This window comes from Pinus tabuliformis, chromosome X, assembly GCF_031772625.1.
Source record: "Pinus tabuliformis cultivar Carrire ecotype Pingquan chromosome X, CPIR1, whole genome shotgun sequence".
Lineage (NCBI taxonomy): Eukaryota > Viridiplantae > Streptophyta > Pinopsida > Pinales > Pinaceae > Pinus > Pinus tabuliformis.
In genome coordinates this window covers 919,546,108-919,570,520 of record NC_142308.1, presented here as the reverse complement: position 1 = coordinate 919,570,520, position 24,413 = coordinate 919,546,108, and positions in this window count along the sequence as shown.

The following is a 24,413-nucleotide window of genomic DNA, read 5'->3' as shown; positions in this document are numbered from 1 at the left end:
TATTGAAACATCATTGAGTACAAGAAATTGGAAATATTGGACACTAAGATGTCTAACTAGTGCATTTTTTCCCTACTTGGTGTATCCATTAAGGAAACTTTTGAAGTCATAGACCTTGTCAATAAGTATAGGTGGAAGCACTTGATGTTCTTCAATTATGCAATATGTATCCATCATTTCAGGATAAGAATATATATCTTTACTTCTTAGGTTGGAAGACATTCTTCTGTAAGTTCCCTCTATGTATTGATAGGTGTGGCCCATATGCAACAACCCAACCTCAATAGTGAAGAAGACACCAAGTGAAGTTAAAAGTGATAGAAACATGAAAAGATAGTTATTCTTATTATCACTTGCTACATTGTCCAACTATAACAACAAATTTCGAGGAAGAGGTGTAAACCAACATTTTGACCTTTTGATCATCCATGAGATAGAAAATCATCCTTGTACACATGACATTTTTATTAAATACAGGTGTCAAGTAATGCATTGGTAAGTGGGTTTCTTGAACTTCCACTTTCAAAAAGTAGATCAGATACATATCGATTTGTGGGTCTTCAAGGTCCCTTAAGCCCATGTATAAGCATACCTATCAATGAAAAACCTAAATTTGTTCCTATAATAGATTTTGATTTGACACGTAGCCTTGGGATTGAAGTCTTTGTTTCATCCATTTTGTCATGGATAATGCTCAGATACTCCATTGGAAACCGCTCTAACATAATTTTGTGGGCATAGTAGCATTATCTTCCACACATAACAATCTTGTTATGTTTGTTCAACCTACATCGTGCCTTTTCTTCCAACTCTTTTGTAGTTTCTGACTTCATTTGTGCTTTCAACACAATACATTCACTGCATTTACTGAAGTCGGTGTTCTTTGAAAATTCCACATCTCGAAACTTAGTATTCCAGATCTTGCTCATTGTTGACTATGATATTGATGGGTAATTGAGATTTTGAAGAGCCTCATTGATCTCTTTTAACAAGGAATTGTGTTTCCGTTGAAGGAAGCAATATTAAAGGAGAATATGTTCCATCTTCTTCCCCTTGATGTGTTTGGTTTGGTGAAAATTCTGAATTATCCATTACAATTTTGTGCAATATTTCTATGGCTGCCTTTGTGTGAGCTTGTGCTTTGCATGTGTTGGTGTTACCATGAATAGCTTTGATCTGTCCATGTTGTAAATAATGTTGGTAATTAGAGAATGTGCTTTGAGGAATATTATGTATCTTATACCGGGCTTTCTTACAAATAATATTCCCATTAAATCTCATGTCCTTTACATTTCTAGCAATAGTTGGTAGGCCATGGCCATGGCTCTTTCACATGACTGTGTTTGACATGAGTGAATTCAAGACAAATTCCCTAATACCATTTTTGTTTATTTGTCTCATACCCCTCCTAGCACCTACATTGGCCTTCCTATCCAAATGTTGAAGACAATCTTTTCTACAACATACACCTACTGCCAAAAGTCGAATTTCTTTTGCTTCATCTATTTTTGTTTGACATTTTGCAATTTTTTTTTGTAGCCATAACTAATTTAATCCTTTTATATTGCCTTGTTACATGCATATCAATTTATTTTCTCTCTTTTTCATTACAAAGATACCCATCCCATTTGTTTAAGGGATTTGTGTCCTCTGTAACATCCCATATCACCATTTCATTGGGTTACTCCTTGAACTTTTCCTTCACACTTAATATCACACCTTTGTTTTCCACCAACTTATTTATTGGAAATCTCACCAAACAGTATATAGACTTATGCCCAACTCTTTATATCTCACAATTTCCATCTATCTCTTCCAAAAAACCACCAAATTCCATTTCACCTAGTGTTTCACCATCAACAATGTGCTCCACGCATACATTAACTAGAATTCCTTTGGAAATGCACATGCTTGTTCCCATGAATTCATGTGTAAGAGAAACCGTTGTACGTATGAATCTAACCCTATCTTGGGGAATATTTATGGCATGATCATGACAGTGAGGCTCCAAATATGATTTTGGCCAAATCTCATAAGATTCCAATGCACCCCCTAATGTATGCTCAAATCATGTTGGATGTGGTAGAGGAGCATCATATTTTAACAACTTCTCAATTTTAACCACTATTCATCCTTTATTTACCATATTTCTATGCACTTTATGCCAAAGCTTTGTATTGAATATGGAGCCCTCACCCAACTTCAATCCATGTTGTAGAAGATCTACCTTGTCTCCAATAGAAAATGTAGAAGAAACATTTGCACCTATAAACGAATGTAAATAAGGTTAATATTTACTCAACAAAAAATATACTATGCTATCAATAATATTTAACACATGCCTCAATATTTTGATTTACCTATGTTGTGTCTCAAATCTATGATTTTCCATGGATGTATAACGCCTTCATTAACATCCTCATCAGTCAAATGTGGTTGAGTGATACCAATTATCAAAATTTTATCATACCCTGCATTAACCCTTTCTCCGACATAATAAGTTCTAGACTCTACATATTCGACCCTTCCTAGCCCAATGACCTGATCATTAATAAGGAGATCAACATAGTCCCCCTTTTCCAAAATTATATTATTCATTGTAGCTTTTATCAACTATGTGACAAAAAATAAATCGTAACTTGTGATTAAAAGGTTGAACCATGTAAAATGTGACTTTATATTTTCGCAGAAACACAACTTACAAAAAAGTAATGTAGATGCAATAATTTAAATAGTATGGTAATCATATTGTATGTAATGAATCATTGTTTCCCACCATCTAGTGCCTACTAACAAAAATTACTTTACATACAAATTACAAAAAAATATATATATGAAGGCCAGGTAGTTAGAGATGTAGATAGTATCATAGAATGAAAAATATAACCTCATATCAAACCACCAAGTTCCTATTCAACTTTAGAAATGATACTTGTAGTCTTCATGCATGTGTATGAATAATGATCATAAGAAATTTGTAGAAGTTGAAGAACCAAAACATGGTCCTTTGGAAAATATAATAAATTCCAAAATTTATGCTACATAAGATGTCTAAAATCCCCATGAGAAGGAGAAATTATATTTATATTTCACTTAGTGAAGATGTTTGAAATTTGAACTTGATAATCGAAAGCCAAACTAGAGGTTTTCTTCCAAATAAAAGCTTTGGTACTGTAAATACTAGATAATTCTCATTTTTCTTCTAAAAGCAAAGAAATTGCATTGGAAGGAAAATATAGTATACCTCAATAAGCCATTTATTCATAAGCTTCAAAATTATACAAAGCTCACATTATTCTCCATGGATCAAATAATTATGATTGGATTATTGCATTTGTGCCAAAAGGAAAGCTATACAGTTATCTTTCCTTCCAACTCAAGCACAAATGTAGTGCCAACAATAACATGTATTTATATATGATTATTTTGCACTATCATTGATCTTCATAAATTGTTCCAAATTCAATAAAAAGGCACATAAAAAGCTATAACTTTAACCGTCGTGATTATTTAAAAAATGTCACTCCTAGATAATTAGTTGCATAAGTGTAATGGTGTCTAAAAGAAAGTTAGTAATCACTAGGTATCCTTCTTGCATAATCACAAATGCACTGCTAAGAACGATATTAAGGCACTAACCTTGGTGAGGGTGAAATCCTGATAGTTTTACTTTTGGCACAAGAACAAAGATCTAGTGCATTCTATAATTCATTCTAACACAAATACAAGCACATTTCCAACAATAATTTTTCATAGTGAAAAAAAATTAACGCATGCAAGATTTACTTCGATCACAAACACAAACACACTTTCAACTGCAAGAGGAAGGAAATGTAACACATTCTAACCTTCCTTCTAGGATAACAACAAACATATTTATAATAACAAAATTGCATTATGAAGGAAATATAATGTGCTAGCTTTCCTTCTATCACAAGTAGAAGCCCATTTTGAACAACAACATTGCACCTCAAATGAAAGCTAACAATCAATATCATTCCTTCTACTACAAACGTAAGCATATTGCTAGAAGAAACATTACATGTTCAATTAAATCTAGCACATGATATACTTCCTTCTAGCACAAACACATGCAAATTTCCAATAAGAATATGATAAGGTGAACGAAATCCACCACACGCTAAATTTCCTTATAACATAAATAGAAGAATATTACTCACAAAAACATTGTAAATGAAAAGAAATCTTACACATTCTAGAGTTTCTTCTAGCACAAACACAATCACATTGTTAAAAACAACATCGCATGGTGGAAGATATCTAGCATACGCTTGATTTACTTCTAGCATAAACACAAGAACATTTCCAACAATAACATCGTAGGGCAAATGAAATCCAACGCATGATAGAATTCCTTCCACCATACACAAACATATTGCCAACATCAATATTGTAGGGTAAAAGAAATTTATCTCGTGCTATATTTTCTTCTATCACAAAAATAAGCATATTTCAAATAACAATATAGCAAGGTGAATTAGAGCTAACATGTTATTTGTACTTATATCTCGAACACAAACATGTCAATAATAACCACGTTGCAAGGTGAACGAAATCTAACACATTCTACATTTCCTTCTCTTGCAAACACAAGAACATAACAATATTGTACGGTGAAAGAAACATACTGCATATTAGATTTACTTCTAGCTCAAACAAGCATAGCCAGAAAAACCATTGCAAGACAAAAGAAATCCGGTGTGTGATAAATTTCCTTCTAGCACAAACACAAACACATAACATTGTAGGGCTAAAGAATGTAGCACATGTTAGATTTTTTTATAAAAAGAACATAAACACATTACCAACAACATTCTAGGGCAAAAGAAATCTAGCACATACTAGATTTCCTTTTAGCACAATCACAAGCACATTGCCAATAACATCATTGTAAGGTGATGGAAATGTGATGCATACTAGATTTTCTTCTAGCACAAATAATTTAATTACAAACAACAACATTGCAATGCGAAAGAAATCTAGTGCACACTGGATTTCCTTCTAATGCATATACAACGACATTGTCAATAAACTCATAGAAGGGTGAAAGGAATCTAATGTATGCTAGATTTCCTTCTAGCACAAACACAAACACATTATAACATTTCTAAATAAAAGAAATCTAGCAGATGGTAATATTTACTTCTAGCACAAACAAAACAATATTGCGAACAGCCACATTGCAGTGAAAAAAAATCTAGTGCATGCTAGATTTCTTCGAGCGAAAATAGAAGCATGTTGTCAATAACAACATTGGAAGGTGAAGAAAATATAACACGTGTTAGATTTACACATAGCACAAACAGAAGCAAACAACAACATTTTTTCCAAACAAGTACTTCAACAAGACGTGAGTAAAAAGGGCTTATAACTCCCTTTATCAGACATTGCCACTAAACATCTAGAATTTTCAAAGTACTCTTAAAACCTTCAATAGATGGAAGTTTATTAGGAGATAGTCTTTTAGGCTTCCCGTGGCAAAAATGAATAAATTTTATCAGTAGAGATTTGCAAGATCCCACTCACAACTTGAGAAACTAATAAGTCCACAGGCGAATTTAAAGGATACTTTCTAAGTCTTTGAAATTCCACCATTAATTCCACATAGGAATCATGAACAAAAGCCATAAATTCCTTATTCCAAGAGGCAATAAGTTGATTGTGTGTGTCATTTTTATTTCCTAAAGAAGTTGCGAAGGCTTCATTTTCAAATAGTTATCATCCCAAATTGTGGCATATAAGAAAACATACCATGATTGTCACTAGCATGCTGACCGAGAAATTCAATGGAAGGGGGGATAAGATGTAATTATCTAAACAAAACCTCGTAGTTTTTTAGTTCTGGAACACATTTGTAGCAACACCAGCAATTTGAGCCAAGTTGTAAGAAATATACCTCCTATCCAATTGCAAACTTGTCTGTCTGAAGCCAAGGGTAATGGCAACAAGCCATTTGTTAGTAATTTTGCTCCCGTATTCAATGATGCATACACCTATAGTATGAAATTTTGTCGCAACACTTGAGTTACTAAATAGATTTGATATTATAAATTTTCTCCAATTTTTTTCTCAAGAAATAAACTCCTTAGAATGGAAAATGTGGGACCAACAGAGACAACATATTTGTGGCATGGAAATGATAATCTCGTTTCCCAAGTTGACAATAACACCTGTTCCACTGACATAAAAACCAACATTACAAAAAAACCATGATCTTTAAATTTGTTAAATAATAAATTGATTCTCTAATCACTACTTTCAACAATGTATTTTGTAGAGTTAGACTTCAAAGGCATACAAATAATTATAGAATCAAATGAGCGCCAAGAAATATTTTTGCTAACAAAAAGTGGAGGAAATTGATCTTGGAACCTCCCAAGAAAATTTTTACCTCGTAAATAATACATTTTTGCACTTGGTGATCTTGAAGGTATAAAATGACAAGGGTTGAAAGATGTATTAAGGACCAAACCTAAATGATCAAATAGATAAAGAAATCCATTAGAAACTATCAATGGAAGGTCCATTGATAAAGAAATAGATAAAGAAATCCATTAGACACTATCAGTAATAGATAAAGAAATCCATTAGAAACTATCAGTAAGCCTGAACCATAGCTAAGGGTTTGACCTCGAATTTTCCATGGAGTATTAATATGGCGAATGCATATTTCCTCCATGCTTAGAAAAGTCTCTTCAAAAGTAATTATGAGAGCAGGCCCCTCGAATTAACCTAGATTAGGTTGAAGTAAAGTTTGTCATGGGTGATCCCACTTATCATATATAATGTGTAATTTCTTTTCTTGGAATTGTTCTGTTATCTCTGATAGGTCAAAAAATATAAGGTCGTCATTCCCATATCTTTGAAACAATTAAATTATTCTAGTATGATCCATACAAGGCAAATCTTTTGCCATTTCTTGATCTATAAACTGCATATATCATAGTGACTTTGCACCAAGTCATTCAGCCAAATCATTGCTTATAAATCAACAAAGTGTAATGGTGATTGTTTGTTGTGAAGACCCATATGAAAAGTGGTGTAATGATGATAATACCAATGCAGCTACTACTAGGATACCCACTCACATTTCCCTCTATCCTACAAAACACTCCCAGGTGTGAAATCCTTTTTTTGCCAAGTGTTTTCTTGTAAAAGGGGAAATTAATGAATAATTTAAACTAACATAATAACTTTGTTTGGGGAAAATTGGATGGAAATGATCAAACCTCATCTCCTTACCAAGCAAGTAAGGCTAACTAGGCTTGATTGATATCCATGACTGAGGAACTATATTAGTGGTAAAAAAAATTGTGTGCACTATGATTGGTAATCGACCTTGAAAGACACAAGTGCTATCATCTTCAGAATGTTAACAGTTACACATCAATGGCATCTCTAGTTCTTCCAACTTCTATGACATAATCAATGTAGTTGTAGCCATGGAGATTTTTGGATCCAATGTTCTTAGAAGAATGTGGCAGGGTTAGAAGTTGGCATCCAAGTAGTTACTCACCTTTGTCACAAGTTGACAAACTGGTTTTCCTATTCTATATTACTCTCAAGATCTAATTACATGCCACAAACAAAAGAAGGTATTGTAAAAACAATCCCTCTCTGTTTCTAAAGGAAAACAATCTCTGTGAAATGACCACAGATTATTTTTTGTTATTTTTGTAACAGTTGGATTGAGAACATTGCCGGAGGACTCATGATCCATTGCAGCATTTGAAAATGACAAAGGCCACTGGTTCTCAAGCATTTCTTGTTTGTTAGAATGAACTAGGTCCTATAAAAGGTAAGTCTGTCAACCCAAAATTTCGTTGCATGACTGGAGGGTTAATCTAGCTATAATCCATCATGTTGGTTTGTTAAAATTGGCAAATATGTCCAAATTCCACTTTGGACAACTCCTATGGAAGAGATTGCTGAAACATTAAATTCCTTTCTTCGGTAAGACCAAAATCGATCTAAATATTTCCAAATTTGGATAAGGAAAATGGGTTTTCAAATTTATGTTCTCTCAAGTAAATTTATAAGGTCGGCCTCATCCTTATGTCAACTCATCAAGCCTAATGGTCGCGTCCCATGATCTCCCATCGAATTTTATATATAGAGGTCTCCTTTCACCATATTTTGACAAATCCAGGTGCATCATCCACACCTCCGAAAAAGGTAGAAATCTAAGGCAAGGACATAGCTGTCAAGAGTCAAGTTTATGAAGATGTTTATCTCTATTTAGGGTGCAGTTTTTCTTGGGAGAGGCTCACAAGTCTAAGGTACCATGGGCAGATGCTAGAGGATTTTCTGGGAAGTTTAACTCTTGATTATGAGAGTGAGTTTCTTGTTCGATAGGTCCGCAGTCAGAGGTATGCTCATTGGGTTTTGTTCTGTGCCATTTGGTGTGTTGCATCTCTATTACAAGCCATGGAAAGAGGGTTGCTACAAGAACTTAATGGTAAGTAGTTTGGAGGGTGTAAAATCCTTCTCCCTAGGCCACATATGCCTAGGTTAGACTGCAGCTAGGTCAAGCACTCTTCCATGTGTTTGGGACTCCTTTGTAATATCTCATAGGTAAAAACTATAGCAAGGAGGAAGATGAATCCGAGAGGGACTAATACATGATATTTTGGCGTGTCATAGTTGGATTTTTCTCTCCTAAAGTAGGCCACATCCTTAGCTTTGTGTTACAAGTCGGTCGTAGGCCTTGATAGCCTTGGATAGGAGCCTAGAATGCTAGCAGGAGGTCGCAGGTCTTGGATCTCTTGGATGGGAGACTGTGACTCTTATATTTTGTTTGAGTAGTAGTCCAAACCATGAGCAAATTGGAAAAAAGGTGTTTAGAGGAAGGCCACAGTCAGGTAGGGGTCCAGGAGCAAAGAAAGAAGGTTGTAATTGTTTGCCATCGAACCCTCACAATAATTGGCATTATCTTGGTTCATTATTATAGAAGTGTCTCATCCCTTTAATATCCTCAACCTGCATTGTTTCTATGAATCAAATTTTATGATTTGCATTCTATAAATTCTGGCACACCTGATGTTCATAAGAATCACTACAAATCTCCCCAGTCACATGATAATGGCTCATTATGTCTACACAACACCTTGATATGTAAAATAGTTTGTTCAAACTCCATATTGGCCATGATACGATGGATAAGATATGACACATGGAAATTGGTACTCTGCAAATCCCATTATAGTGACTACAATTCTCATCTATAGCATATTTGTACTATTGTAACCTCATAGTATAACATAATCGAAATTTCATTAAATTCATACTAATCAAGCTTGCACCTGTGATTATTATTTGAAGTAGTCTGAACTATAATCTAGATGGAGATAGCTTCCTCCTATAATACAACCTTATCTCACTGCCCTGAAATCAGTATCTATGATATATCTCCTTAGATTTTGGTTATAAATTGACAAGAACCTTGCATAGAAGTAACATTGACAATGTTAAGTATTTAGCACAGTAAACCCTATATCTGCTGGTATATGATATACATATAAATGACACAATCCTGAGGATGAATATAAATGAAAAAAACATCATATGGGGCTCAAGTTGATCACACCCTTGTATTGTGTCAATCTTTGAAGTTCTAAATTTATTAGTTGAAATACCTCAGTGGCTCAAATCTTAAGAATATATTTTGAGGTAGTATGTCCTAAGCTTTTCATCTTGTGAAGATCACTTTTGGAACACTGTGATGATTACCTTGTTCACTTAGTAATCCATAATTGATTGGTGGCTTACTACTATTGAATACTTCTATATCCCTTCTAGAGATTGAAATATCAAGTCATTGTCTCTAAGGCAATAGCTCGAAAGTTCGCTTCAATTACTTCTCCAGATATTCTATTGAAAATACTTTTTTATAGTTACATTTATTGAGAGTATGTGTTGTATGCATTTTTCAAAGGCTGAGAATTGTGAAAGTATTAACATTGAGATCACTATACATGATTCAGTACTACTACATACAAAATTGTGAAATAACGATTTCAGGGTAGTACAATGCACATCAAGATTGAGAGTTGATGTTCTTGGTGGTGCCTATGGTTTGTCTTTGAGTGAGATTTGTCAAAAATTTGTATAGCTGATTTATAGTATTGATAACTCATATGACAAGATGCATGTTGAAGAAGATGAAAGATGGAAGACTTGTTCATCAAAAGTTTGAAGGCTTGCTTAATAGCTTAAGCAAAGCTACCAAGGTTTTCAAAGTATTTTCCATATGTCTAAAACTGTATAGAATTTTAAAGAGGTTTCTTTGATATCCCGAGAAGTAAGAATATGTTACTATTAGTATGATTATGTATGATAGTCAGGGTACATATTGATGATGTATGGGCTTTAGTTTTCCAGAAGTACAATACATTCATATAGCATATTCAACCTTCAATAAAATCTATTGTTGATATTCATAATTTGTTGAGAAGTCAATATATCTCAGGGTCTATATTTGATGACAGGTGTATCTAGGTCTTTATATTGACTAGGGATTGCTAGAGAGTCAGTTTCAATAGATTCCTAGAAACTGTTATTTTTTACAGTTTTCTTTTTCCTAGAAACAAGAGTTCTAGGGCTCATATGGAAGAGATGCTTAAGTAATTACTACTCAATGTGATTTTGTTTTGATAGGACCACAAATGCCACTATGAATTAACTCGTGATTCGTGTTTCTCTCAATTTAGATATTTCAAAGCTACCCATCCTTTTCTTTCCAAAAACACATGCTTCAGCTCTGATGCCAGGTCAAAATTGAAGCAAATTAGCATCATGTTATCATTCAAACTAGATCGCATAGATCATTCAATAAGACAAAAATACTATGAAATGAGATATTGACAATTTTATTACAAAGACAGAAAAAAAAAATGGGTTTTGAAGCACATAAACACATAATAGAGCTTTTAACACTAAACACTCCAATTCCTATGAATCTTTATTTGCCCAATAACCTTTCACTTCATATAATCTCTCTCTCACGACATATGTAGCCAAGTTTTTCCTCTTATCAACTTGTCATTTTAGAGACCCTCAAATTACACCACACACAATTGTTTCAAGTACACTAATTTCAAAATTTGACCATTACTTTAATGCCATAACATTTTAACAACAGAACCAAAGCAAGCCTTTCAGGACCTTTCCTATAATATCTCACATCAATTCACAAGATCCCAAAATGGATTTTCCTAGTTGCAGTCAACCTCTAATAGATATGTCACCTATACTAAAGTAGCACACGAAACACAATTTTCATAATGTATGACACAAATTCACGTCATTAAAGATGGTGTGGCCCACCATAAACCTTATGCATTAGATAGGGAATTGTTTGTTGGGGAAAATAAAGTGGAAAGATTGATAAGGTGTAGGATGATTTTGGTGAGATCTACCAATTTTGGGAACAAAAGGGTAATCACAACAAATATGCACAATTGTGGTATCATTAAACTAACCTATTTAATCATTAATGTTTGTACACAAATCTATCAATGAAATAGTGATCCTCATTAATCCTTAGTGACAAACAAAGAGCATCAAGACAAAGTGTGATAAAATAGTTTGTAGTTGTACCTAACACATGTAAAAATTACCTTAATGGCTTCCTTGGAAGTTGCCTAAATCAAATTCTATTGGAACTATCATGCTACAGGAATATAAATACGCATAAGAACCATTAGTCTATATTTTCAAAAGGTTTGTCACCAAAACCCTAGTTGGCTATTAGAGCATGACAAAATTTATTTCCTGTCATATCTTCACTTTTATATATAAACTCTTGTGTATCCAAGTTTATACTTTTAGGATCCGAGACACCTACGAAAGTTCCTCTGCATATCATTGATCACATAAAATAATTTGAAAACAGTTGAATTAATACATGAATATACATTGAGGAACAAAAATCAGCATGGCATGTTTGTTGAATATCGAATATAACAACAATTGTTATGCATGACATCAATAACTTAAATTGTTGGGACAAGAGACAATTATCCTTTTATATCATAAGTCTTTCTAATTCCTTCAAATCCACTCCAAGGTCCACCAAAGACGTCATTTCAACTGGATTTCCTTCTTGCAAAAATTTACAGTGGTCATCAAATACATTAAAGGTACACAGAACCACAGTACTACAGATGTTTTGGGAATACCAAAGCCACTCCATTCCCTCTGTCTATATTAAAGGTTCCTAAATATTTTAAAAGTTGAAACCCATCCCCCTGTCAAAATTGGCACAAAGAAGCAACCAATGACACCCACAATAAAGAATAACATGCATAGAAGCCAACACTTAGCACAGATCTGAAACGATGTTTCTAAGGTCTTGGGCTTATAAATACATTTACCAAAATTATTTTCCCACATTTGGATAAGCATATCCCATTTTCCTCATGTGTTTCTTGAAAAGAAAAGGAATTCATAGGAATTAAAAAATCCGGCTTGACTTGACCCAAACCCACCCTTGCGTTTCAAGTAAATATGACATCTTCTGTGAGCTCTAACTGTAGCAATATGTTTTCACTCATTGAAAGTTTAGAGCTAAGGGCCTTGTAGAAAATTCCTCAGTAATCTATAATACATTATCAATTGACTCCAATCTAGAAAAATGAGTTTTATCCCATTTAAAATATTATTTGGATATGGTTTGTGTAGATGAATCTAGATTAATGACACCTTGCTTGACCCTATGAGATATCAGACATACATTGGACTCTATTTTCCAACTTGATTGGAAAAGGATTAACTTTAGTTTACACTCTTTAAGAGAGACACAAGGTTAGGTTTTGGTGAATAATATCTTAAAATACTTTAGAGAAATTGGCTCAAATGCAAGAGGTAGAATAAAAGGATAACATGCTATCGCGTAAGTTTTTTCAAAGCTGGTTTTGATGACAAGGATGTTATGGCCATAATGGCTCAAACATTCCATGCCTTCACAGACTGCAATAATATTGGAGATGACAAATTGCGCTTTGATGAAACAAGTCTGCCAAAGTTTGACAATAATCATGACAATATTCTTGATTATGAGCATTGAGCTTTGGTAAGACTAATACATGCGACATTCAATAGAGTGATAGGCTTCTAGCTCATAGTCACATTGGAATCATTGGGCTCGGGTATAAACTTTATAATAACTTTGTTTAAGTTGGTTCTAAAGGATTTCTCTTGTGATGAATTCTTTGTAAACCTATACAAAATGTTTGGATTTACAAAGTACTAGGTAGAATTATAGAATTCACACTAGAATCTATCTAATCCCAAAACTTACCCTCATCATTGATCACGTTTGATTGGGTACCAGCTAGCTTACCCAAGCTCAAAGACTAGTCACACAATATTATCTGTGCTTAGTCTTTGTAATTGAAAATTATTTTTTAGGGAGAATTAAGAAGTAAAATGTTTTTAAATTTCATCTTTTAAGTAAGCCTACCATTGGTTGATTTGATAGTGGATATTATCTTCAAGCCTTCTTTTGAATATAGATCCCCTAACAATCTTTGCACACTGATATTACAAAGGAATTTGTTTTCCATTGAGAAGAATCTATATACCCCTCTCAACGTCCTACAAGGAAAGGACATGGATTGAAAAGAATATGTATACTCTTCTCAAAATAATATATATACATTATGCATGAGGTTAATTCTATACTTTCTCGGGGAAAAATAAAAGGTTGGGTTAAATCCGGTAGTCCAAAGGGAATATCTTCTATTTCTAGTCTAATAGAGGGCTTTCTCAAGCATTGGGGACCTAGGTTCCAATGATATGAAAATACATGTTGGTTCGAAGCGCGTCGACACAAGATTGGTTATGTGATTTTGCTGAAGATTTTCTAAACAATGAAAATACCTTTCAAGACCTTGTGGTAGATGTAAAAGAAGAATAAGTTTCCACCTCTCTTGAAGATGACAACAGTATCACTTAAAAAGACCCGCCAAATTCAGAAGATTAGTTCTTGATGGAGAGGCTACTTGTGACCAACGTGGCCTCGCATTAAACCCCATCCTCATCAAATAACAACTATGTGCTGATGTATATGTCCTAGATTCTATGAATGATTTGCATGAAAACACGTAGCATGATAATAATATTTACCATTGTGAGGATGCCAATCATGATTTCCCACATGACAAAGTGATAAACAGAGGAAATGAAGAATTTTTTAATATTTCCACCAATGATACAATCCATATGTAGTTCTAGGTAGATAGAAACCATTTTTTTACCCAAAAGATCAACCATATGAAAATGATGATGAATATCATGCTTCCATTGCCGATAATTTAAATCCTGAAAACACTTTTGAAGCCACAGAAATATAGTCCAATCAAACTAATCCTATTTTCATAGACACTGAAATTAAGGGAGTTGTAGACTTTCATGGTAATATACTTGGCACCTCAACATTTCATTGTGAGTTTGAGGAGTAATGTAACCCCCACATTGCACTTTGATGTTAATCATGATCATGTAAGAAAGAAATGGAAGTAATCATTGTTTCCTATAGTTTGAGGTCAATAAACTCAAAATGTTTTTCAAAGCCAACAAAGTAATAATGTGACCACTATTATTATCTGAGTGAAGAAATAGCTAATATTATAGTTCAATCCTCAAAGGTACTATATCATGGAATGTGATAGTCCTGTTACTTTTTATGCCTACATTCTGAATTTATTCCTCAAGCCTGATGGGATAGGGAAGTCTCTTCCTTTTACTATCAATACTCATCTGGAAGAAAATTTTATTGACATATGTGCTGGATATTCCTTGGTAGATGAACAAAGGGTATGTTATAAACAAATAATTACTGAAGCTTCCAGTCATGCAAATCCATTTCCACCTCTAGATGGCTCTATTGTTGACAATAACAAAGTTGGACAACCTAGAAGATTGATGAAACCTATAAAGAAACCTTCGATGACATATACAAATATAGTGCCGAGAATGAAAACGATGTCAAGAAAATAATTGATGAAGAATACAATCTTGACCAAATAAAAAATTTCTCGTTGGATCACATCAAATGCAAAGGTGTTCTCTTCTTCATGAACATGTGGAAAATCATTCATGCACTATATTTTTAAAAGGAAATGTAGACAACGAACCTTTGAAAAATCCACATGAGTTCAACGCTGAGGGACAATTTTGCGGCTTCGAAAAGGTGCACCCTTGAATGATCGATGATATAGGTCAAAATGATCTTGATAGGAGCAAGAGGATTTTTTCTCAACCTAGTCATAAACAAGACATCACTGCTTTGACCACTTAGCTTATGGGGTTTAGGGTTTGATGGTGATACAAGCACCATTATGAAGCGTTGTGTTTTTGTATCAATTCCTGGGCATTATATTTCATAAATAGACTCTAAGACGTTACTTATAGTGGGCAATTATAAAACAATCAGGGTCAATCTTTCTAATTCCCCTCAGTGTGTGTTCAATTTTTCAATGAGAAACAACCATTTGTGGGTATTATTGGTCTTCTCGATCAAATGTGCATGACCTTGAAGGCTCTCATTATTCAATGGTAATAGGATGAAGTTAAATTGACAAAAATGGACCTTAAACAAAAGTATTGTACCATTACTCAGGTCAAACTTATCAGTCCATTCATCACTAAAATTACACAATATTAGAAATATCCAAACAACTCAATTCTCTAAAAGTAGAATATGTTGTAAACTCATTGAATCCAGACGACCACAATACTAGAGGTGGGAATCAGAAATACCATGTAACATCTAATGGGAAAATATATTTTATACATGAAACCAAATGCAGTCAGAGTATTTTCTAATGTTAGAACCCTGGAAAAGTATGGAAGACGTACTCATTCATTTTGATTATAGGCCAAAATAATGATTATAATATAGTGCAAGGAAATTCCAAAAATCTCTTAATTGGAGACATAATACACTTTCTATTAGTATGTGTCCAAAGGTAAACAACTACATTCATAAATGAAAGAAGGAATTCTCTAAACTATTCAATACTTCCTAACAACTATAACCCATTCCAAAAATTAAAAAATGCCATTTCATATAAGGGTACTAAAAATAAAATGGAAGAAATAAGTGAGTGAACTGACAACAAAAAATTAAAGAAGGTTCCTAATAAGATATTCTCAAAGGGAATCTATGCATGTTCATTCATATTGTCAAAGTATACAATTACATGATAACGTTCTAGTGTGTAACTGAGGAATACCATAACACAATCAAGATGCCAAAAAAATATATTTTTAACTTGCAAGTTATCCAGTTTAAAGTGCATGATGCTAATCAATACGAAATATAGAAGTGCAGGCTATGGTAATCATGTCAAGATTCATGTAGCAAGAGCAACAATCAAACCAGTCGTATATCCTAAAAGTGCATGTAAAAAATCCTTGCATCCCCTCAGAACATGGAATTTTGTATCATTGCCAAGATCCCTCTTCTTTCTGTAATCAGAACAGAGCACTAAGAGAGGAGCATCCCTAGAATTTCCTGCATTGTGATTCAATATAAAGTTTAAAGAACGAGTAGGTGGATGTGAATAAGGTGCTCACTACTTATGAGTCGTCACTTTTAACAAACCGTGGCATCCATATAAATATTGTTCATAAGAACATTTGTGTAAAAAATAAACTAAATAAAGCATTCAAACAAAATGGTATCTTCCCACTAAAATGAACCAACTACAACAACAATCTGTTGATGGTTTAAACCAATTAAAGAACATGTTAAATAGTTAATACTGATAGAATTAATGAGAGGTTAAGAGAAAAGACTTCATTCTGGAGTAACAATGAAGTAAAGTAACTCACTTTATTGGAGATCTTATACACAAAGTTTGGTGTACGTGAACAGGTATTGAATATCTTACAAATAAAGTTTGGTGTACCAAAACAGGCCCAAAATGTATCTCATGTATGCAATTAATCTCTTACAAGCAGACTATGTCCATTGATCATGTCACTTTAATACTAAAATAGTAAATAATTATATCATGGCAAAATATGACATGCTAGGCTCCTGAAAAAATATTATCTGATAAACAAAGATGGAATATAGTATTATACTAGAATACACTTGATGAAATAGCTAAAATTTGAAACCACCTAACTCTTATATCTTTATAAATTATTACAAACAAAAATATAAACAAGAACACAAACAAATAATTGTTTTGAAAATGGTAGAAAATGTAGAGGAAAAGGAACCCTAGTGGAGCTATGATGGTTGGCGATAATGGAGTTGCTATGGCACCGCTTCCAGGCACTTGACGGTTAGGGTTAACCTCCACTGCTCGCCAGAATCGTTCCAACCTTACCTCCTTCCTGTGGGCTCTTTGGAATTTTCCATTCCTGTGCTCCTCCCGCCTTCCTCGCAATCCATAACCACCATCAACCATTTTCCTGTCAGTTGCAATGGACCTGGACGAGGTCGACTATAGTAAGGACCCCAACACCCATGAGGTAATTTGGTCTCGCCATCACACCATGTCAGGTTTTGGTCCCTTTGACGCATCTCTACAACCTCTATCAGCTCTTAGCTCTACACTGGACCAACATGGGCCAGTTGTGCCCCATTCTCCACCCTCTATCAACATTGAAGATGTCTCTGGCTTCGACTACCCACCACATTCACCGACTACCTTGAATCTCCTCAGTACATGCCTACAACCATCACCAAATTTTGACATGTCACAACCCAATCTACCCCACATCTCTTCCTCGCCCTACAACCCTTCCTCCTCTAGCATCGCCCCTCCTAGGTCTGTTAGCTACCCTATCCCTGCAGTATTCAGTAGCACCCTTAACCCTGGTGGTCCATCTCCTAGCACCCCTATCCATTCTTGATGCTTCAACTCCATAGTCCCAAACCCTATATCGATCCCATCCGCCCCATAGATGGTTAACTAGGGCATACATGGACATATTTGGGATTATCTGACAGCTGGAAGAACTGACAAGCTAAAGAAAGGAAGGTGCTTAAAAGTTGTCGACAGGGACATCAACCTATCCTTGGGTGAAGACCTCCTGATGGGGGAAGTAATTGATACAACCAAGAAGGTCTTGGTGGGCTGAGTTCGAAGGTGGAGCTATACTATTGAGAGACTTCGCCTCTGGACCTCGGAGATTTTGGGTTCTTTACTCAAAGAATTACCCACCATTTGGGTGCTTGCATGAGGATGGTTTTCCCTTCATTTCCATAGGGAAGAGTACATAGGTTGGATACTCTCTAGATTCTAGCATATCGAATTAGCCCCTGTTCTACTGAAAGGATGGGATCCCTGATTTGATCCTGAGAGGGAACAGATGGGAGTGGGGCCGATTTGGGTCCGATGCAATACTGGACTGCAGTCATTTTTAAGGACATAGGCCACGCACTAGGTACCCATTTCGAACATGATCAATCCTCTGAAACGTTAGGGAATATGACTATGGCTCATATCTTGGTTCATTTCGACACCAAAGAATTCCTGGTGGAAAATATTACCCTACATTAGAGGCGTTTCTCTCGTTGACAAAATCTTGATTACGAAGGCGTTACATTCAGGTGTAGACGATGCCATAAGGTTGGAAATCCTTTCAAGGAATGTCCACTGCTCATGCCTACTACTCTAGCTACTACAAAGGGAGCCAAACATTGCTAGATAGAAGCCTCCATTATGGATGAGTAGCCCATAGGTCAAGATAGTCCATGGGATGTGGCTGGGGTAATTGTTCATCCATCCAGTGCTTCCCAAATGCCGCAAATATCCCCTACTATGACTAGACCCTGGTCTGTTGCGAAGGCTGCTCCTACATTAGGTATAGTTTCTTCTTCCTTATCCTCTGCACTGAATTTTAATCAATATTTTTCCTCATTCGCATCATCTGCATCTTCACCTTGTTTGGTTACCTCTCCCATTACTTATGCACTTGATCACCAATTGCCTATCTTTTCCACCACCACCATAGCTTTCCTTGGACAAGGGCTCCAACACGATCCTATTTCCCCATATTCTTTGGGTTCACATTCGTACAACCTCTATTGTCACCACCAAGCAATCCCTAAGTCGCTTGGATTGGGTATCACACAATGTAATGATGAGAATAAACCCACTTGGGGGAGGCCTTCCAAGATGTCCAAAGCTATTAAGATTGTTGGGTATGATGTAGCGCATGGCAGATAGAACATCATTAAAAGGGTACTTAGAGCACTGGACACCCTTAGCAATGTTCCCCCATGAAGTGGCTCTCCTTCAACTGTAGCGTATTAGCTATTCTATCTAAAAAATTAGCCCTTAAGAGACTCTTGGGCTATGAGCCTTGTGCCATTATTTTTCTGCAAGAAACCCTAGGTAGCTTTGAGATTATTGTTAGGACCCTTCTAACTATCATGCCAGTGTGGCACCTTCAAGCCCTAGATGTTGATGGGAGATCTGGGGAGTGTGGCACTTTCAAGCCCTAAATGTTGATGGGAGATTTGGGGGTCTAGCTCTCGGGATAAACCCTTGAACCATCAAGGTTACATTGCCTTAGGGAGGTCAGGGTTTCCTGGGTATCAATATATTCTTAGCTGAGTTGGGCAGAAATCTTTGTATTATGAACATTTCTACACCCAATCACAGTATATTGGATTTCTGGCAGCAACTCCTTGAGAATCCCCTGATAGACCAATCCACTATTCTAGAGGGATATCTTAATTTCTCCGTTGGACATGAAGAATTCTAGGGACACTACTCGCAACTAGATCCACTCTCCGATCAACTTGACATCCTATTGGAGGAACATGGTCTTATTGATGTCCCTATGAACAAGAATCTACCAACCTGGCACAACAGAAGGATTGGAGATACAGCGCTACGGAGGAGGCTAGACAAGTATCTCATTCATGAATATCTGCTTACTTCCCTCACAAATTATAGACAGTGGGTGGGCACTAGAGGAATATCATATCATTCCCCTATTTATCTGGAAGTGGCATGCTCCTTCAAAAACCCTAGGGCTCCTTTTAAGTTTAATTTGACTTGTTTAAAGGACCCTGAATATCTCACGTTAGTTTCGCATAGGAAGGCTGAGGGTTTCTATAGTAACCTGATCAGACTAAAGAAATTATCCATAGATTGGGCTACATATCATTCGCCATCCATTTCCACTGCATGATCTATGCCTTAACAAATTTCATTAGTCGATGTTTCCATGAATTAGCAGTGGAAATTTTACTTACTAAATTAAGGTTATTTCAAATATTTGTAACAAAAATAGCATACATATCGCTACAACGTTTAACTTATCTTTGCTGCGGATGGCTGCAATATGTATTACTGTGTATCATTTCAGAACATAATCTTGTATGATGTCGATCGTCGTAGGATAGATTAACGGTAAGATATAATCCATCTCTGTTATACATCTTTCCGGCATATACTTATTTGGGAATCCAAAGATGACCAATGTGGAAATAAATTTCGCAAATATGAAATCCACGTAAACAGTCAAAGAAATCATGCCTGGAACTTTGGCATACTGTATGACCACATCATTAGGACCTACCGAAATGCCAACCTTACCCAATGGAGTGTTCACTCCTTTCATCGGGCCATGACATCAACTATTCTTCAGTTAATTAGAAGGGAAATGTGAATTCCCTCCGCGCTAAACCTCAAATTAATACCAAGTTGTATAAAATATTTTTAAATTTAAAAGATAAACAATTTTAGTTTTAACTAAAAAAATTAAAATTGAATATACTTGAATGAAAAAATATTCCATTTATATGGTTGGTTATTTTATCTCAATCAAGTATTAAAGAAATTAAAAAAATAAAATACATTTTTAGGTATATAAATCTCATATATTCAAAAAAATATTTCAATATAAAATTGAAATAAATTATTTGAATATGTTTTAGTATAGAGAAGATATTTAAAAGATAAATAAACATTTAAATATTGGCATTCATAAAATATTTTAATGCCAAAAAAAATTTAAAGTAAAAAAATCCAATTACCCCAAAATGAGAACAATAAAAATGAGCCTACAAGGCGTAAAATAGAGAGTGATGCATTCTACTATGATGGTTACACATTTGAAACTCCATGGGAAAAAATCTACCCATGTTAAGGGCTAGTGTGACCGAAACTAGGTGTGATCCTATGTTGAGATTGGTGGCTTAGATACCCCTGGGCAGTGGTTTCTCAAGCCACATATCAAGCCTCAAGAAACTCGACAAATAAAATAAATGAATAATAGAAATAAGATGTATAATTCTTTCAATTCTTAATATAAAACTAATGTATGGCATTTCTGAAAAAATCCTATGTGGGTAATCCATGACATATTTTAATGTTTAAGTGAAATAAAGTATATGTTTCCTCCACGTGTTGCAGGCCTCGCCACCCTTCCACCATAAGGACCAGTATAGGTTTAGTGAGGTTTTGCACACATCTTACAAGTATGGAAACAATGAGGAAGGTAAAATCATGAAGGTACACTCACACTTCGATTGATGCTTCCATCGACCAAAATTTTCAATTATGACACCAGATGGGTACGGAAAATTTTATAATGCTAAGAAGTGGGGGGGAGGCTGCAACACAACTGATAGAAGTGGCTTGCATCCGATTGTAGACTATCAAGCATGGACACATTCCTTTAGGGGTTACTACTTTTTGCCATCTGTTAGAGGGAAAAGTGTCTATATCGAACTGCTCTATCCCACTAAGGTGTGACAGCTGCCTTAGAAACAAACAGAGTAAAGCTAGTTTCATTTTTCCTTTATGAATTATAGATAGAGAGGAACAGAAAGACCAACCTCTGTCTTGCGCTAATCCCTTGATTTGATTCCTCTCTTCCTTTATAATCTTTCACTACATTTTCTCTTGCACGCCCAGCTTCACGAAGTACATGTAAGATCACAGTAGCATAGCACTATACAAAGACATGGATCTATAATCATAAACAATCTAGGATCAGATGTAAATTGACCATACAAATGCAGCAAATATCAATGACACAAGAGCATGGAGGAAAACTTGAATAGCTTTTATTGATAAACAAGAAAGAGCCAAGAGGAGTTACAACCAGTTTTTCTGACCCAACATCAACCTATCAGCTAGGAAGCCCCTCTTCACCTCATACAAAGCTTAGATCACCCAACAATCTGATTTTTGTCTCAAGAAACCAACAAGAATTCCTTACAATATGCAAAATTCCAGCCTCTGGATCTCTGGGATGAGGGATCCATATATAGATATCTGTAATGGAGATGATTCAGCTTATGATTTGATTAGTGTCTTCCCTCTAATAGCTCTTGCTTCCACTTGGAGATTGATGATCTCTTACTCATCCTTGGTCGAATTCAGAGAGGCAAGTGTCACAGGAGAAGTTTCTGGAAACTTCCATTGCCTCTCCACCTCGCGGAATGACACTGCCATTTGTCATTTCTTGCCCATCACACCCCATAGAAGGGATTTTTGAAATGCAACACACCCACACAATGTATTTAGGAGAGAGGCAATGCACTTGGCCAGTGGAGCAGCTGAAATGATCCTGTTTTGACCAATTCTGAGCAATTTTTCATGGAGAACTTCTGGGAGAAGCTGTAATCTGTTGACCTTGTTCCTTTAGGGGTTAGAACAACACTTTTAGGGACTTAGGAGCCCTTGGTTTATGGACATTTCATGCTTGGGGTTGTAGGGCCCAAAAATGTCTATAACAGTTGCCCCCTAAAGCATGAGGTCGTTAATCTTTTGATGTTAGGTGAAATGCTTTATCATGAGGATCCGAAGTTCTTTCAAGATGGGAGGAGACCTGTAATAAGATACAATACAATACATTATCTTCATAATATTTTAATTATCTAGCTGAGGCGGGCATTCCCATGCTCAGCTTTATAAATTCATTTTCATGTACATAGGACAGACAATCGTCTGAGTGTAGACTGATGATTCTGTTAGAGCCATCATCCCTTTGATTGGATTATTATCTGTGTAGCAATGATGTACATTTGATGTCTTTATTTCCCTGAATATATATCGCAACCCGGATGGATAAAACTAGATCCGATGTCTTCAATCTCGTTCGATCTTCACTCGAAGTACAAGTCGATCCATGTGAAGGATGTTCTAGAGTCGAACATGGAAAGGCATCGCCTGATTACCAGCCAATGATGTAAGCTGTTAACAGGCGCGAGAGGAATCACTGATAATGATAATGACCCTCAAGGTATTTCAGTACAATTCACGTGGTGTGAATAAAGGACTTAGTGTCAAACACCACGAAAAATCTTTCGGTCGAAGGCCATTGATGTAAAGATGTCGCCGGAAGTGAGAAGCTTGCCATTGAGGCATGCAAGCTTCAAAGTACTGAATGGGGTGTTCCTAGATCGACTTCTTGGATAATGAGCTGATGTCGACAAGAAGCGGTCCATCACAAGAGGGCCTTAATGAATCCCACATCGATGACACGGAACGGAGCAAATTATTTTAATGTAGGTGAAAACGATCTGGTGATATAAGGTTCAGGGTGGCGATCATGAAAGAATGGAGTATAAATGTATGGTAGTGGGTGAGACACAGGTGAATTCTCTGAATGAATTCTCTTTAACATATCGGTGACACTGATGTGATGGATTGGTAGCATTAACCCCAAATGTGGATGGTATGATGGTACCATGGTGATGTGACCGGTGAATGAAACAACCCAACCCGACTCGGATGTAGAGTGGAAGTGTCATGTTCAAGAGCGACTTGCTACCAACAAAGTTTCTTCAAGTTTTCTTCGCAATTTTCCCCAGTCATTGCTGACCAGTACCTCTTTATTTTTGTCAAGCTTGAGGAGGATAACATATGCTTGTTCTATAATTCTCCTTTCGAGCAAACCCATCGCTATGTTTTAACGAGCCTAGCGATAGTGAAACTCGTTCTCATCTATAGACAAGTTATTAAAATTTTAATGAGTTTAACGACAAAGATAACTTGGTCCTTTTCAATTTTAGAGAGTCTGAAAAGGAACGTAAAGGTAACTCCAAAATTCCTTTTTCGTCATCTAATCCCTTAAGTCCGAAAAAGTATAAAACAATACAAAAGGGGTGAATTTTCGATACTTTTAACGAGCCTAAAAAAACAAGTGCTCGATCTTTTTGTGTAATAATCTCTCAGGTCCAAAAAGATTAAAACTTAGAGGAGAGATAGCACCTCCGGTCCCTTTAACGAGTTGGAGAGGCCAATGGCTCGACTATCTTTTCATATTTTACGTGTCAGTTGAAAAGAGGTTAAAGGAGACTTGTCTTTTGAGGAACGAGTGATAAAATGGGTAGCAACTGATTCCAGGTAAGGTTTGGAATTTTCCAATCATGGCAGTGTTACAAGGATGGCTAGTGAGATCAC